The 16,047-nt window shown below is 46.6% G+C and overlaps 1 protein-coding gene across 1 annotated transcript in view; it reads right to left on the bottom strand.

Moving 5' to 3' along the window:
- LOC138363002 (uncharacterized) overlaps window positions 1–16,047 on the bottom strand; it is a 323,725-nt gene that overhangs the window by 170,248 nt on the left and 137,430 nt on the right. The gene's annotated exons all lie outside the window — the stretch shown is intronic.

The raw sequence follows: 16,047 nt of genomic DNA, 5'->3' as shown, positions 1-16,047 counted from the left end.
AGGAAGTTGGAGGTCCTGGAAGATGCTCCAGGTAGGGCCCTCTGGAGGAAGTTGGGGGTCCTGGAAGATGCTCCAGGTAGGGCCCTCAGAAGGAAGTTGGAGGTCCTGGAAGATGCTCCAGGTAGGGCCCTCAGAAGGAAGTTGGAGGTCCTGGAAGATGCTCCAGGTAGGACCCCCAGGAGGAAGTTGGAGGTCCTGGAAGATGCTCCAGGTAGGGCCCTCAGAAGGAAGTTGGAGGTCCTGGAAGATGCTCCAGGTAGGGCCCTCTGGAGGAAGTTGGGGGTCCTGGAAGATGCTCCAGGTAGGGCCCTCTGGAGGAAGTTGGGGGTCCTGGAAGATGCTCCAGGTAGGGCCCTCTGGAGGAAGTTGGGGGTCCTGGAAGATGCTCCAGGTAGGGCCCTCTGGAGGAAGTTGGGGGTCCTGGAAGATGCTCCAGGTAGGGCCCTCTGGAGGAAGTTGGGGGTCCTGGAAGATGCTCCAGGTAAGGCACTCAGGAGAAAGTTGGGGATCCTGGAAGATGCTCCAGACAGTACCATCGAAAGAAAGCAGGAGTTTTGGAAAACCTTCCAGACTTTACCTGCGAGAGGAAGCAGGCTTCTAGAGACCATTCCTAACAGATCCCTTAACAAGCAATATTTTAAGACATTCAGGAGTTCTTAGAGCCTTCGATTGGAAGACAAGCTACAAAGATTTTGCTTATATTCTGTGAACATATAACGTGCTTCTTATAAATTAGTGTTAGTTCACAGTTAGAGGCAGATTATAAGTTCTTCCCTTCTCTTCCCTTGTGTGTCTTGAGTATCAAACATTAGACAGGAAACTGTATCAAGATTCCTCTTAAATATGTGTAAATAGTCCAAAACAAGCTTTCTGCTGTTTAAATTGGATACACATAACACACACTTCTTTCTAAATCATGTATTTGGCACTCACCCTTTGTAAACAAAAAAATAGACCTAAAACCCCATGCCACTGTGTATACCAGGCAAAAACACTTGGTATCTTCTAATTATTTAAAGTTACCATTGATACGACACTCCACGTACATTTATCCACAGGATTTCCCTGTCTTCCTTGTGCTAGATTCACGAAGAAGTTACACAAACACTTACGAACCTGTACATCTTTTCTCAATCTTTGGCGGCTTTGTTTACAATTATTAAACAGTTAATAAGATCCGTAGCACCCGGAGGCTGTTTATAACTATAACAACAGTTGATTGGCAAGTTTTCATGCTTGTAAACTGTCTAATAAATGTAACCAAGGGCGTCAAAGGTTGAGGAAAGATGTACACGTTCGTAAGTACTTGCGTAACTGCTTCGTGAATCTGGCCCCTTGACACTAACGTCGCCAGAAGGTCCCAGTCACGCATCAGTTGGGCGGTGTGTGGGGCCTGGACGCTCACACCTATAGTTACACAAAAATTTCTTACTTGTATAACAGGTCAAGCTACGTTCCTGCTTAACAAAGCAGGCCAAGCTATTTCCCTGCTTAACATAGCAGGCCAAACTACTTTTCTGCTTAATACAGTAGACCAAGCTTCTTTGCTGCCCAACACAGCAGGCCAAGCAACATTCCTGCTTAACACAACAACAGGCCAAGCTATTTCCCTGCTTAATATAACACACCAACCTACTTCCCTGCTTAACAAAAGAGGTTAAGCTCCATTCCTGCCTGACATAACGGGCCAAGTTACTTTCCCGCATAACACAACAGATCAAGCAACTTGCCAGATTAACATAACAGGTCAACCTTTGTTTATGCTTAACACGACAGGCTACGCTACTTTCCTGCTTAAGGTAACCATGCTACTTGAACGACGAACATGAACGAACCACACTTGGGCCCACCAGCCTCATCTCTCCCTACCTAGACATCCTGCCCTTCCTACCCAGACATCCTAACCCCTATCCTCCTACCCTAACATCCTGCCCATATCACCATCACACCAATAGCTGTCAGTGAAGTCTCCTCTCCCCCCCTAACCCCCCGCCCTCCACACCCCATATTACAAACTACTCACTAAAGCCAAATATTCAAATATCACCTAACTTAAAAATCTAGCTTTAATTAGCGGTAATTGGTGTTTGCTTTGGAGGTGATTACCCCAGGTCGTAACGCTTGTTTGGTCGGAGGCTGGTCTCCCCCCCCCACCCCCACCCCCCCACCCCCACCCCCCACCCCTTCCCACGTCACCCGTGTCGCAGTGGCGGGGTCTTTGGCCTGTGATCTCTCGCTTTTATTGTATTTATTAAGTGATTATTACAGTAGTATTGCAGAGTTATCACTACACTGCGTGTCAGATATCGATATATTGAGCCTCAGTTATCATTACAATGGGCCAGTTATCCCGACACTGAGTCTAGGTTATCACAGTCCAGAATTACACACACACAAAATCACACTATCGTGAAATATATCAATGAGAAAATCCACTGGGGGGTCATGAGTGACTCGAACCTCCTACCAGGGCACTCCCAGCCCCGCGCACACTACCACTGCATCACCACCGACTGGGTAAAAGTCATACAACCGGATTTCTGCTGAAATCACAGGAAGGACCTTCAGACCTCCTGTAATTTCAGTAGAAATCCGGTTGTATGACTTTTAGCAAGTCGTAGTGGTACAGTGGTAAAGTGTGCGACTGGCAATGTATTGGTTGCTGGTTCGAATCACCTTAGAGCCCCCAGTGAATTTCCTCGCCATCCTGAATCTCGGTTATCACTACAATGATTCAGTTATCATTACACTGAGTCTTGGTTATCTATACACATTGAATTAAGATTACACTGAGCCTCGGTTATCACTACAGTGATTCTCAGTTATCAGTACACATAGCCTCAATCATCACTACAATGTGTTTCAGTTATCACTACACTAAGCCTCAGTTATCACTGCACTGATACTCAGTTATCTCTACAATGAATCTAAGTCATCTTTACAGTCTCGTCACTACAGTGAGCCAATTATCACTACACTGAACCTCAGTTATCACTTCACACAGCTTTAGCTTTAACTACACTGAACCTCAGTTATCACTACACTGAACCTCAGTTATCACTACACTGCGTCGTAGGTATCTATAAACAGTTTTAATTCAGAGTACATATAGTTATCACTACATTGAGCCTTACTTATTACTACATTAAGTCTCAGTTATCACTGCTTTGATTCTGAGTTATCTGTACATTGGGCATGATATAATTATAATTCGTTTGAGTTATCACTATACTAAGTCTTATACAGTTATCACTACATTGAGTCTATATTATCACAGCCTCAGTTATCACTACACCAAGCTTTAGTTACCACTACACTGAACCTCAGGTATCAGTGCACTGAGTTACCAGTACACAGAGCCTCAGTTATCACTACAGAGCCTTAGTTATCACTACAGAGTCTCAGTTATCACTTGACAGAGCCTCAGTTATCACTTGACAGAGCCTCAGTTAACACTACAGAGCCTCAGTTATCACTTGACAGAGCCTCGGTTATCACTACAGAGCCTCAGTTATCACTACAGAGCCTCAGTTATCACTTGACAGAGCCTCAGTTATCACTGACAGAGTCTCAGTTATCACTTGACAGAGCCTCAGTTGTCACTACAGATCCTCAGTTATCACTACAGAGCCTCAGTTATCACTTGGCAGCCTCAGTTATCACTTGACAGCCTCAGTTATCACAACAGAGCCTCAGTTATCACTACAGAGCCTCAGTTATCACTTGAGAGCCTCAGTTATCACTTGACAGCCTCAGCTATCATTACAGGGCCTCAGTTATCACTACAGAGCCTCAGTTATCACTACAGAGCCTCAGTTATCACTACAGAGCCTCAGTTATCACTACAGAGCCTCAGCTATCACTACAGAGCCTCAGCTATCACTACAGATCCTCAGCTATCACTACAGAGCCTCAGTTATCACTACAGAGCCTCAGTTATCACTATAGAGCCTCAGCTATCACTACAGAGCCTCAGCTATCACTACAGAACCTCAGTTATCACTACAGAGCCTCAGCTATCACTACAGAGCCTCAGTTATCACTACAGAGCCTCAGCTATCACTACAGAGCCTCAGTTATCACTATACAGAGCCTCAATTATCACTACAGAGCCTCAGTTATCACTACAGAGCCTCAGTTATCACTACAGAGCCTCAGTTATCACTACAGAGCCTCAGTTATCACTACAGAGCTTCAGCTATCACTACAGAGCCTCAGTTATCACTATACAGAGCCTCAGTTATCACTACAGAGCCTCAGTTATCACTATACAGAGCCTCAGTTATCACTATACAGAGCCTCAGTTATCACTATACAGAGCCTCAGTTATCACTACAGAGCCTCAGTTATCACTACAGAGCCTCAGTTATCACTACAGAGCCTCAGTTATCACTACAGAGCCTCAGTTATCACTACAGAGCCTCAGTTATCACTACAGAGCCTCAGTTATCACTATACAGAGCCTCAGTTATCACTACAGAGCCTCAGCTATCTCTACAGAGCCTCAGTTATCACTACAGAGCCTCAGTTATCACTACAGAGCCTCGGTTATCACTACAGAGCCTCAGCTATCACTACAGAGCCTCAGTTATCACTACAGAGCCTCAGTTATCACTATACAGAGCTTCAGTTATCACTATACAGAGCCTCAGCTATCACTTCACTACAGAGCCTCAGTTATCACTACAAAGCCTCAGTTATCACTACAGAGCCTCAGTTATCACTAAAGAGCCTCAGTTATCACTACATAGCCTCAGTTATCACTAAAGAGCCTCAGTTATCACTTGACAGCCTCAGTTATCACTTGACAGCCTCAGTTATCACAACAGAGCCTCAGTTATCACTACAGAGCCTCAGTTATCACTTGAGAGCCTCAGTTATCACTTGACAGCCTCAGCTATCATTACAGAGCCTCAGTTATCACTACAGAGCCTCAGTTATCACTACAGAGCCTCAGTTATCACTACAGAGCCTCAGTTATCACTACAGAGCCTCAGCTATCACTACAGAGCCTCAGCTATCACTACAGATCCTCAGCTATCACTACAGAGCCTCAGTTATCACTACAGAGCCTCAGTTATCACTATAGAGCCTCAGCTATCACTACAGAGCCTCAGCTATCACTACAGAACCTCAGTTATCACTACAGAGCCTCAGCTATCACTACAGAGCCTCAGTTATCACTACAGAGCCTCAGCTATCACTACAGAGCCTCAGTTATCACTATACAGAGCCTCAGTTATCACTACAGAGCCTCAGTTATCACTACAGAGCCTCAGTTATCACTACAGAGCCTCAGTTATCACTACAGAGCCTCAGTTATCACTACAGAGCTTCAGCTATCACTACAGAGCCTCAGTTATCACTATACAGAGCCTCAGTTATCACTACAGAGCCTCAGTTATCACTATACAGAGCCTCAGTTATCACTATACAGAGCCTCAGTTATCACTATACAGAGCCTCAGTTATCACTACAGAGCCTCAGTTATCACTACAGAGCCTCAGTTATCACTACAGAGCCTCAGTTATCACTACAGAGCCTCAGTTATCACTACAGAGCCTCAGTTATCACTACAGAGCCTCAGTTATCACTATACAGAGCCTCAGTTATCTCTACAGAGCCTCAGCTATCTCTACAGAGCCTCAGTTATCACTACAGAGCCTCAGTTATCACTACAGAGCCTCGGTTATCACTACAGAGCCTCAGCTATCACTACAGAGCCTCAGTTATCACTATACAGAGCCTCAGTTATCACTACAGAGCCTCAGTTATCACTACAGAGCCTCAGTTATCACTATACAGAGCTTCAGTTATCACTATACAGAGCCTCAGCTATCACTTCATTACAGAGCCTCAGTTATCACTAGAGAGCCTCAGTTATCACTACAGAGCCTCAGTTATCACTAAAGAGCCTCAGTTATCACTACAGAGCCTCAGTTATCACTAAAGAGCCTCAGTTATCACTACAGAGCCTCAGTTATCACTACAGAGCCTCAGTTATCACTACAGAGCCTCAGTTATCACTATACAGAGCCTCAGTTATCACTATACAGAGCCTTAGTTATCACTACAGAGCCTCAGTTATCACTACAGAGCCTCAGTTATCACTATACAGAGCCTCAGTTATCACTATACAGAGCCTCAGTTATCACGACAGAGCCTCAGTTATCACTACAGAGCTTCAGCTATCACTATACAGAGCCTCAGCTATCACTACACAGCCTCAGTTATCACTATACAGAGCCTCAGTTATCACGACAGAGCCTCAGTTATCACTATACAGAGCCTCAGTTATCACTAGAGAGCCTCAGTTATCACTACAGAGCCTCAGTTATCACTACAGAGCCTCAGTTATCACTACAGAACCTCAGATAACACTACAGAACCTCAGCTATCACTACAGAGCCTGAGTTATCCCTGCAGAGCCTGAGTTATCACTACACAGAGCCTGAGTTATCACTACACAGAGCCTCAGTTATCACTACACAGAGCCTCAGTTATCACTACAGAGCCTCAGTTAACACTACAGAGCCTCAGTTATCACTACACAGAGCCTCAGTTATCACTACAGAGCCTCAGTTATCACTACACAGAGCCTGAGTTATCACTACACAGAGCCTCAGTTATCACTACACAGAGCTACCGTTATCAGTACACAGTCCTACACTTGAGCAAGGTGGTACTCAACATAACTACACCGACACAATGACACTCTTCAATCAGGTGACATATATTCTCCAGGGAACTGACACTCACAGAGCCCCCGGAACACCTCTGTGTTGCGCTCTGCAATATGCTGTTGCTTCCCTGTTGTTCCCCCGGCAAAACTTGCTTAAATCTCTCTAAAAACACAATGACTGTCTCACTATTGTTTAATAAAATTAAATTTTATCTTCGAAAAAACATGACGAACTCAATATTAATTAAACATTGTAAACAAACTCCATTTTAAATCAACATTCCGTCACTGTCAACTATATTTTCATATCTTTTTCTGTGTCTCATGTTCTAAATTACGTTTTAAATCTGTTGTTAATGTGCCGCATGTTCCGTAGCGATGGCTGTTTCCATGCGATGTAACCAGCGCTCTTTTGTTCTTTTTTAATCTCATCAAGATAATTATTTGCTACCATGAAAATGCAGTTCCTAATTTCCAGTGGAAACCAATCCAGGGACACAACACGGCTACAGTTTTATTCTCCTACATTAACTAGGCTAATTATACGCCTTTAGTGCGCAGCATCATCAACGATAATTATCAGAATTACACACACACACACACACACACACACACACACACACACACACACACACACACACACACACACACACACACACACACACACACACACACACACATACGCGCGCGCACACACACACACACACACACACACACACACACACACACACACACACACGTGCGCGCACACACATACACACACACACACACACACACACACACACTCACACACACACACACACACACACACACACACACACACACACACACACACACACACACACACACACACACACACACACACACACACACACACACACACAAATGCAGTGTTCCCACAGGACTATTATGTTATGAGGAAAGAGAGGGAAGGAAGAGGTGGGGGTGGTGTAGCTCTGCTGGTAAGAAAAGGCTGGGATTTTGAGGAGATGGATATTCAGGGCTGTGAAGGTTTCAGTGACTACATAGCAGGTACTATAACAAATGGAGGGAAAAAAATTATAGTCGCAGTCATATATAATCCACCACCAAATGACAGAAGACCTAGACAGGAATATGATAGAAACAACATGGCCACCATTAACATAATAGAAAGAGCAGCTTCTGTTGCTAGCAGGAATGGATCTGGACTACTAATTATGGGAGACTTCAACCATGGGAAGATAGATTGGAAGAACAGAGACCCGCATGGAGGACCAGAAACATGGAGAGCTAAGCTGCTGGACGTGGCAACAAGAAACTTTCTAAGCCAGCACACCAAAGAACCAACAAGAATGAGAGGAGAAGATGAACCAGCAATGCTTGATTTGATATTTACCCTAAATGAATGGGATATAAGGGAAGTTAAGATGGAAGCGCCCTTGGGAATGAGTGACCACAGTGTATTGAACTTTGAGTACCTGGTAGAGCTAGGACTTATCTCCCCCCAAAAAGAACTAGGAATCAAAAGGCTGGCATACCGAAAGGGGAATTATGAACAGATGAGAAGTTTCCTAAGTGAAATACCTTGGGACACAGACCTCAGAGACAAGTCTGTACAGGGTATGATGGACTATGTTACCCAAAAGTGTCAGGAGGCAGTAAACAGGTTCATCCCGGCCCAAAGGGAAAAATCCGAGAAGCAACAGAAGAATCCATGGTATAATAGGGCATGTATGGAAGCGAAGAAACTGAACAAAAAGGCGTGGAGGAACTTCCGGAATAACAGAACACCAGAAAGCAGAGAGAGATACCAGAGAACCAGGAATGAGTACGTCAGGGTGAGAAGAGAAGCAGAGAAAAATTTTGAAAATGATATAGCAAACAAAGCCAATGAATATGGGAATTGCACCTCACGACGCTGAAAGACAGAGGAGCTCAGTGAGACATGATCACCACATACAAAATTCTCAGGGAAAATTGACAGAGTAGATAAGGACGGATTATTTAACATGGGTGTTACTCACACAAGGGGAAGTTGAGTTGACACAAGTGGAAGTTGAGTACCCAAATGAGCCACAGGGGCCATTAGAAAGAACGTTTTCAGTCAAATTAACAATGGAATGCATTTGGAATTTATGTAGTGGAAGTAGACTAAATACACTGTTTCAAATTTAGATAAGATAAAGCTCAATAAGCTAAGGAACCTGCACACCAGTATATTGACAGTTGAGAGGCGGGACCGAAAGAGCCAAAGAGAGATTGGGAGATTACAGAAGGTCTTCACAATAGACTAATAGAACGTACCTGAACTGGGAGAGATGATATCAAACCAAGCAGCTCTGGAGGATTTTATGATTACCAGAGATGAAGTAAAGAGCAAAGTTTGAGGGATCGGCGAAAGATTTCCCCGTGAATACTAAAAGAAGGAGATGAAGCCCTGAGCTGGCCCCATACTGTGACAATACAGTACGGACAGAAGAGCTTCCACAAATTTTAAAAACATCCTATTTAGTGTCAATATTAAAAATGCAATACAGGCCAGCGTCGCTTACTTGAATTTCATGAAAGTTGAAAGTTTAGTAGAACATTAAAAAAGAAGGGCCTTTATAACTCAAAACCAGACAAGACAAGACAACGGTGGACAGACTAAATATTTGTATCAAGTAAAAAAGTTTGAGTAACAGGAGGAACTGATAGCGAAGGTGCAGCAATGGATAAGGGAAGCCTCAGCTACCCTTGTCCTCGGCAACAAAAGACAGACAGTCACAGTCGGAGAACATTTGAGAAAGTTACCAGAGAAGGTCAGTACTAAGGCCAGTCCTGTGCCAGAGCCAGCAACACCCAGAGTAGGTTAATTCTTAACTCAACCTTTGCTAATAATGAAAACCTTATATAGATGCTAGATGCGCAGAAAACTGCAGGAATATATAACAAGATTTCAACATGGTCCAATAAGAAACATGGTCCAACATGGTTCAACAAGAGATATGGTCGAACATGGTCCAATAAGAGACATTGTCCAACATGGTTCTACAAGAGACATGGTCCCACATGGTCCAATAAGAGACATGGTCCAACATGGTTCAACAAGAGACATAGTCCAACATAACAGCATCAGCGGCATAACCCTAACTGGCCAACGTATGGAGAACCGTCAGGAACTGATATAAAAATCGTTTTCGGGTGTTGTTCACCACATGCTGAAGCTGCTGCCCCGACACGGAACCCACAACTAAATGAGCACAAAACTATAATAGATAAAAACGTATACAAGAACCCTTTTCTTGAGCTGAGGGAACTGGGCCTCACTACACCGGAGGAAAAGACATGACAACGAGATATAAGATACAAAGGGGAATTGGCAAACCAGACTCAGATGATTCAGAGATATCAGAAAGTACTTCTTCGTTGTAGGAATTATAAACAAATGGGTTACAAGGGGAAATAGTTCAAGCTAGCTCTATACATAATTTTATATGTAAATATGATGAAACAATAGAGAGTACAAATAATCTACACTAACCATACAATAGTTCGAAGGGCAGAACTTTGCGGCTCATGCTCACCATACAAGGTCATTATATAGTTGAAAAACTTTTATATAAAATTTTGTTATTTAGAAAACCTACAAAAATCACTGTACGCAGATAATTCCCTCCCATATATTTTTAGTTTCCGTTGAGACCAATTCGCCCTAACTAACGATCGTTAATCACTTGTATCCAATTAGGGTGGGAGCGGTGGGGTCCTGGCGTGGTCCTGGTGGGGGAAATGAGATCACCGGACGCCAAAGCTTCACAGAAAAAATAAGTAATTAGGTCATTTTGCTTTAACGAGAACTATACCACTCTTGCCTCTTGCTGCCCTGTGTAACGCTGCCTTCTTCTTCAGGTCCTCTGCCTCTCTCCTCTCTCTCTCTCTCTCATTATATATATATATATATATATATATATATATATATATATATATATATATATATATATATATATATATATATATATATATATATATAATGAGAGAGTACATATGTACATATATATATGTTGTACCTAGTTGCCAGAATGCAGTACTCGGCCTATTATGCATGGCCCCTCCCTGCCCCCCCCCCCACCCCGCCTCCCTCCCTGCCTGCCGGCCTGCCTCCCTCCGTCCCTCCCTACCGGCCTGCCTCCCGCCCTCCCTGCCGGCCTCCCTCCCTGCCAGCCTGCCTCCCTCCCTGCCGGCCTGCCTCCCTCCCTCCCTGCCGGCCTGCCTCCCGCCCTCCCTGCCGGCCTCCCTCCCTGCCAGCCTGCCTCCCTCCCTGCCGGCCTGCCTCCCTCCCTCCCTGCCGGCCTGCCTCCCGCCCTCCCTGCCGGCCTCCCTCCCTGCCAGCCTCCCACCCTCCCTGCCGGCCTGCCTGCCTCCCTCCCTGCCGGCTTCCCGCCCTCCCTGCCGGCCGGCCTCCCACCCTCCCTGCCGGCCTGCCTCCCACCCTCCCTGCCGGCCTGCCTCCCACCCTCCCTGCCGGCCTGCCTGCCTCCCTCCCTGCCGGCTTCCCGCCCTCCCTACCGGCCTGCCTCCCTCCCTGCCGGCCTGCCTCCCTCCCTCCCTGCCGTCCTGCCTCCCTCCCTGCCGGCCTGCCTCCCTCCCTGCCGGCCTGCCTCCCTCCCTCCCTACCGGCCTGCCTCCCTCCCTGCCGGCCTGCCTCCCTCCCTGCCGACCTGCCTCCCTCCCTCCCTGCCGGCCTGCCTCCCTCCCTCCCTGCCGTCCTGCCTCCCTCCCTGCCGGCCTGCCTCCCTCCCTGCCGGCCTGCCTCCCTCCCTCCCTACCGGCCTGCCTCCCTCCCTGCCGGCCTGCCTCCCTCCCTGCCAGCCTGCCTCCCGCCCTGCCTGCCGGCCTGCCACCCTGCCACATATCAGCATTACACGACACATCCCCGCCACTACAAACGCCATATATTTTACACAAATTCAGATGTTCCAATATCTTCATTCCAGTAATAAAATTATGCTTCATTTTATTCTGATTATCCAATTTGTATGCTAATTTGCATACGATGATTTGCATGCAATATCCCGTGCAACATTTGTCCAGAGTTCTCTTAATCTAGCCATGTTAACTGTTAAGTTTCTGGATATGTTTAGTGTTGACAATTCCTCGCCCTCTTCCAGAACATAATAAATGCCCGATTGTAAAGAATAAATAGTATTTAGGTAAGTGGAGATTTTATTGTACATATCTATGATCACGTGGCGATTATAAACATCCAAAGTTTTCGTGGTTTTTATATTCCTCCTTTCTCTCATGAGTCTATAGTATATATGGTGAGTAATGGTAAGGGAACACAGGCGATGAGTCACAATAACGAGGCTAAAGTGTGGTGACCGGACCAAACACTAGAAGGTGAAGGGACGACGACGTTTCGGTCCGTCCTGGACCATTCTCAAGTCGATATAAAGACAGTCAACTTGAGATTGTCACTACATTCTATATTATAGAATGGTCCAGGACGGACCGAAACGTCGTCGTCCCTTCACCTTCTAGTGTGAGGTCTGGTCAAGGGACCACAGGTTAACACAACCTGTCGTTGACCAATATGTACATCAATAATGGTCTCCAGCAAGATGAATCAGACTTCACATGGAACACGGACACTCATCTCTCAACCAAGGACAAAGGAAATTTACAATTTTAGTTACCGGGACAGGAAGCCTATATTATATTAGAGCCGGTGGAGCCGAAGGAGCCGGTGGCTGAGCGAACAGAACACTGGACGCGTCATCCTGTGGTCCCGGGTTCGATCCCGGGCGCCGGCGAGAAACAATGGGCACAGTTTTTTTCACCCTGATGCGTCTGTTACCTAGTACTAAATAGGTACCTGGGAGTTAGTCAGCTGTTACGGGCTGCTTCGTGGGGGGTGGAGGCCTGGTCGAGGACCGGGCCGCGGGGATACTAAAGCCCCGAAATCATCTCAAGATAACCTGTAGTCTTTTTATGTATTCGTGTGTATTTTGACTGCCACTAATGAGTAGTGATTCGGTGGAGGACTAAATGAGATTAGAATTATTATTTCACAATAAACTGTTTATTTGTATTCTCAACGCTCTCATATCTTTGATTATATTGACTTATGTGTTATTAGCGGTGATTACTAAGAGTCATTATGTTTACATTGTCATTCAAGAGTGTATTAAGGTGACATTACAACAGCCAGTGATACAGACCCAGTGAATGACCCCATGCAATGGGTCCACTGTGTCGAGGCCCAGTGCATGGACCATGGCACGGTCCAGTGTACGGCTGGGAGCACGGTCCAGTGTACGGCCGGGAGCACGGTCTAGTGTACGGCCGGGAGCACGGTCCAGTGTACGGCCGGGAGCACGGTCCAGTGTACGGCCGGGAGCACGGTCCAGTGTACGGCCGGGAGCACGGTCCAGTGCACGGCCGGGAGCACGGTCCAGTGTACGGCCGGGAGCACGGTCCAATGTACGGCCGGGAGCACGGTCCAGTGTACGGCCGGGAGCACGGTCCAGTGTACGGCCGTGAGCACGGTCCAGTGTACGGCCGGGAGCACGGTCCAGTGTACGGCCGTGAGCATGGTGAAAGCACGGTTCATCAGGGTGAAAGAAACTCTGCCCATTGTTTCTCGCCGGCACCCGGGATCGAACACGGGGCCAGAGGATCACGCGTCCAGTGTTCTGCTCGCTCAGCCACCGGCTCCCCGCCAGGCACTGATGTAGAAATATTATGGAAAGAAGGTGACTGTCTTCCTACCTGGAGAGCTCTCACCCTAATGAACGCCACTGAGTACAGTGATCAATACACGTTTAGGTAAATATATAGACGAGTCAATCAACGATACCTCAATGAGCTCTTATGTCATTCCCATATATATAATATTTTTCAAAACTAGATTATCTGTCCAATAAATTACTTGCAGCGACTGCTGGCCGCTGTGATAGACAGAACTCGCGTCACCTTGTTGACATAACCAGTGTAAACTGAGACACATGTACACTCAAACTGCTTGCTTGTTACATCCTGTGAGTTCTCTTCTGTGATGAACATCCATTTCCATCGGCAGTCTGGTGTGGCGCGTTTACTATGCCACGCATAGTCAAGTTAATAAGTAATTATCAAAAGAAGGCACCAAGCGGGGAAGGCTATGTAGCACCATAAAAGTATTCAACAAGCTCTAAATATCACTAAGGATGCCAATACGAAAACAAAACCGCATAAGGCAAACGATATGGAAGGTATCTGATTCACCAGAAATTCTATCAAAGGACAAGTGACCGCCAGGGACGGTCGGGAAGCAGGACCGGCACGTCCTGGACGTCTGGATATTCAACAGAGCACGACTGTAAGAGGGACAATACAGTTTGGACAATAAGGAGCAGTGTGGCGCTCCATTAAGTGTCCGTGAGTTAAACATGTATGGCCAATACGTAACCTAGCCGGAGCAGTTTCCCACCGCCGGTTACGGAGGTTGGAGGAAGGCCATGAGGACACACTAAGAGGACACTCTTAAGAGCCCGCAGTTTGTTACCAGTATCACAAGACCAACGAGCCTTGCCATCGGACATGAATCGAGGAATGAATAACTGGGTAGAAAACGGAATATGGAACAAGTGGGGATAACCTCCATAGCGGCAGTGTCCGCACACTCATTTAAGGAAACACCAATATGGCTGCGAACGCAGCAACACTCAACCTGCTAATATCTGCTAGAGATTAGAAACAATCAATATTAGATTTCAACAACCACAGGATGTATAGGGTTAAATGATTCCAAATCCATGAGAGCACCACAGGAGTCAACCACTATGACACAGAGGCGCTGACGACGGAGAAACAATCGACGACACACAAGATAGCATACAGTTGTGCCCAGCAGGTGTAGTTGTGCCCAGCAGGTGTAGTTGTGCCCAGCAGGTGTAGTTGTGCCCAGCAGGTGTAGTTGCGTCCAGCAGGTGTAGTTGTGCCCAGCAGGTGTAGTTGTGCCCAGCAGGTGTAGTTGTGCCCAGCAGGTGTAGTTGTGCCCAGCAGGTGTAGTTGTGCCCAGCAGGTGTAGTTGTGCCCAGCAGGTGTAGTTGTGCCCAGCAGGTGTAGTTGTGCCCAGCAGGTGTAGTTGTGCCCAGCAGATGTAGCAGAGCCCACCAGGTGTATCTGAGCCCACCAGGTGTAGCTAAGCCCACCAGGTGTAGCTGAGCCCACCAGATGTAGTTGTGCCCACCAGGTGTAGCAGTGCCCACCAGGTGTAGCAGAGCCCACCAGGTGTAGCTGTGCCTACTAGGTGTAGCTGTGCCTACCAGGTATAGCAGAGCCCACCAGGTGTAGCAGAGCCCACCAGGTGTAGCAGAGCCCACCAGGTATAGCAGTGCCCACCAGGTGTAGCAGAGCCCACCAGGTGTATCTGTGTCCACCAGGTGTAGCAGAGCCCACCAGGTGTAGCAGAGCCCACCAGGTGTAGCAGAGCCCACCAGGTGTAGCAGAGCCCACCAGGTGTAGCAGAGCCCACCAGGTGTAGCAGAGCCCACCAGGTGTAGCAGAGCCCACCAGGTGTAGCAGAGCCCACCAGGTGTAGCAGAGCCCACCAGGTGTAGCAGAGCCCACCAGGTGTAGCAGAGCCACACAGGGATGAGGTCAGCCACACTAGTGGTAAGCCAGGTGCAGACAACACACTAGGGGGAGGGAGGTGAAGGTCTGCACGCAACACACCACAGTCATGATCCTCTCAGTATTCAATTTTAGGCTGCGTAAGTCCAGGATAAATGCGTGGATTATGGTGGTGTGGAGAGTGGCAGCTCCACCACCTTCCTCGCTGGTGCCCAAACCTGACTTTAAAGGTTGCTCTCCACCTGACATGACGGTGGACTGACTGTCCCAACTCTCACCTTTATTGTTTACGTTTGGTCCAAGCTGATGAAGCTTTTTTTACCCATCACATTATTATATATAATATATATGATATATATATATATAATACTGTATGTATAATATATATATAATATTTATATATAATATATATATATAATATATATATAATATATATAATATATATAATATATATATATATATATATATATATATATATATATATATATATATATATATATATATATATATATATATATATATGTCGTACCTAATAGCCAGAACCCACTTCTCGGCCTACTACGCAAGGCCCGATTCCACCAGCCACACCTGGTGGGCTCTGCTACACCTGGTGGGCACAGCTACACCTGGTGGCCACAGCTACACCTGGTGGGCTGTGCTACACCTGGTGGGCACAGCTACACTTGGTGGGCACAGCTACACCTGGTGGGCACAGCTACACCTGGTGGCCACAGCTACACCTGGTGGGCTGTGCTGCACCTGGTGGGCACAGCTACACCTGGTGG

The sequence above is a fragment of the Procambarus clarkii genome, chromosome 10 (genome assembly GCF_040958095.1).
Source record: "Procambarus clarkii isolate CNS0578487 chromosome 10, FALCON_Pclarkii_2.0, whole genome shotgun sequence".
Taxonomy (NCBI): Eukaryota; Metazoa; Arthropoda; class Malacostraca; order Decapoda; family Cambaridae; genus Procambarus; species Procambarus clarkii.
This window is presented reverse-complemented; position numbering and strand designations above follow the sequence as displayed.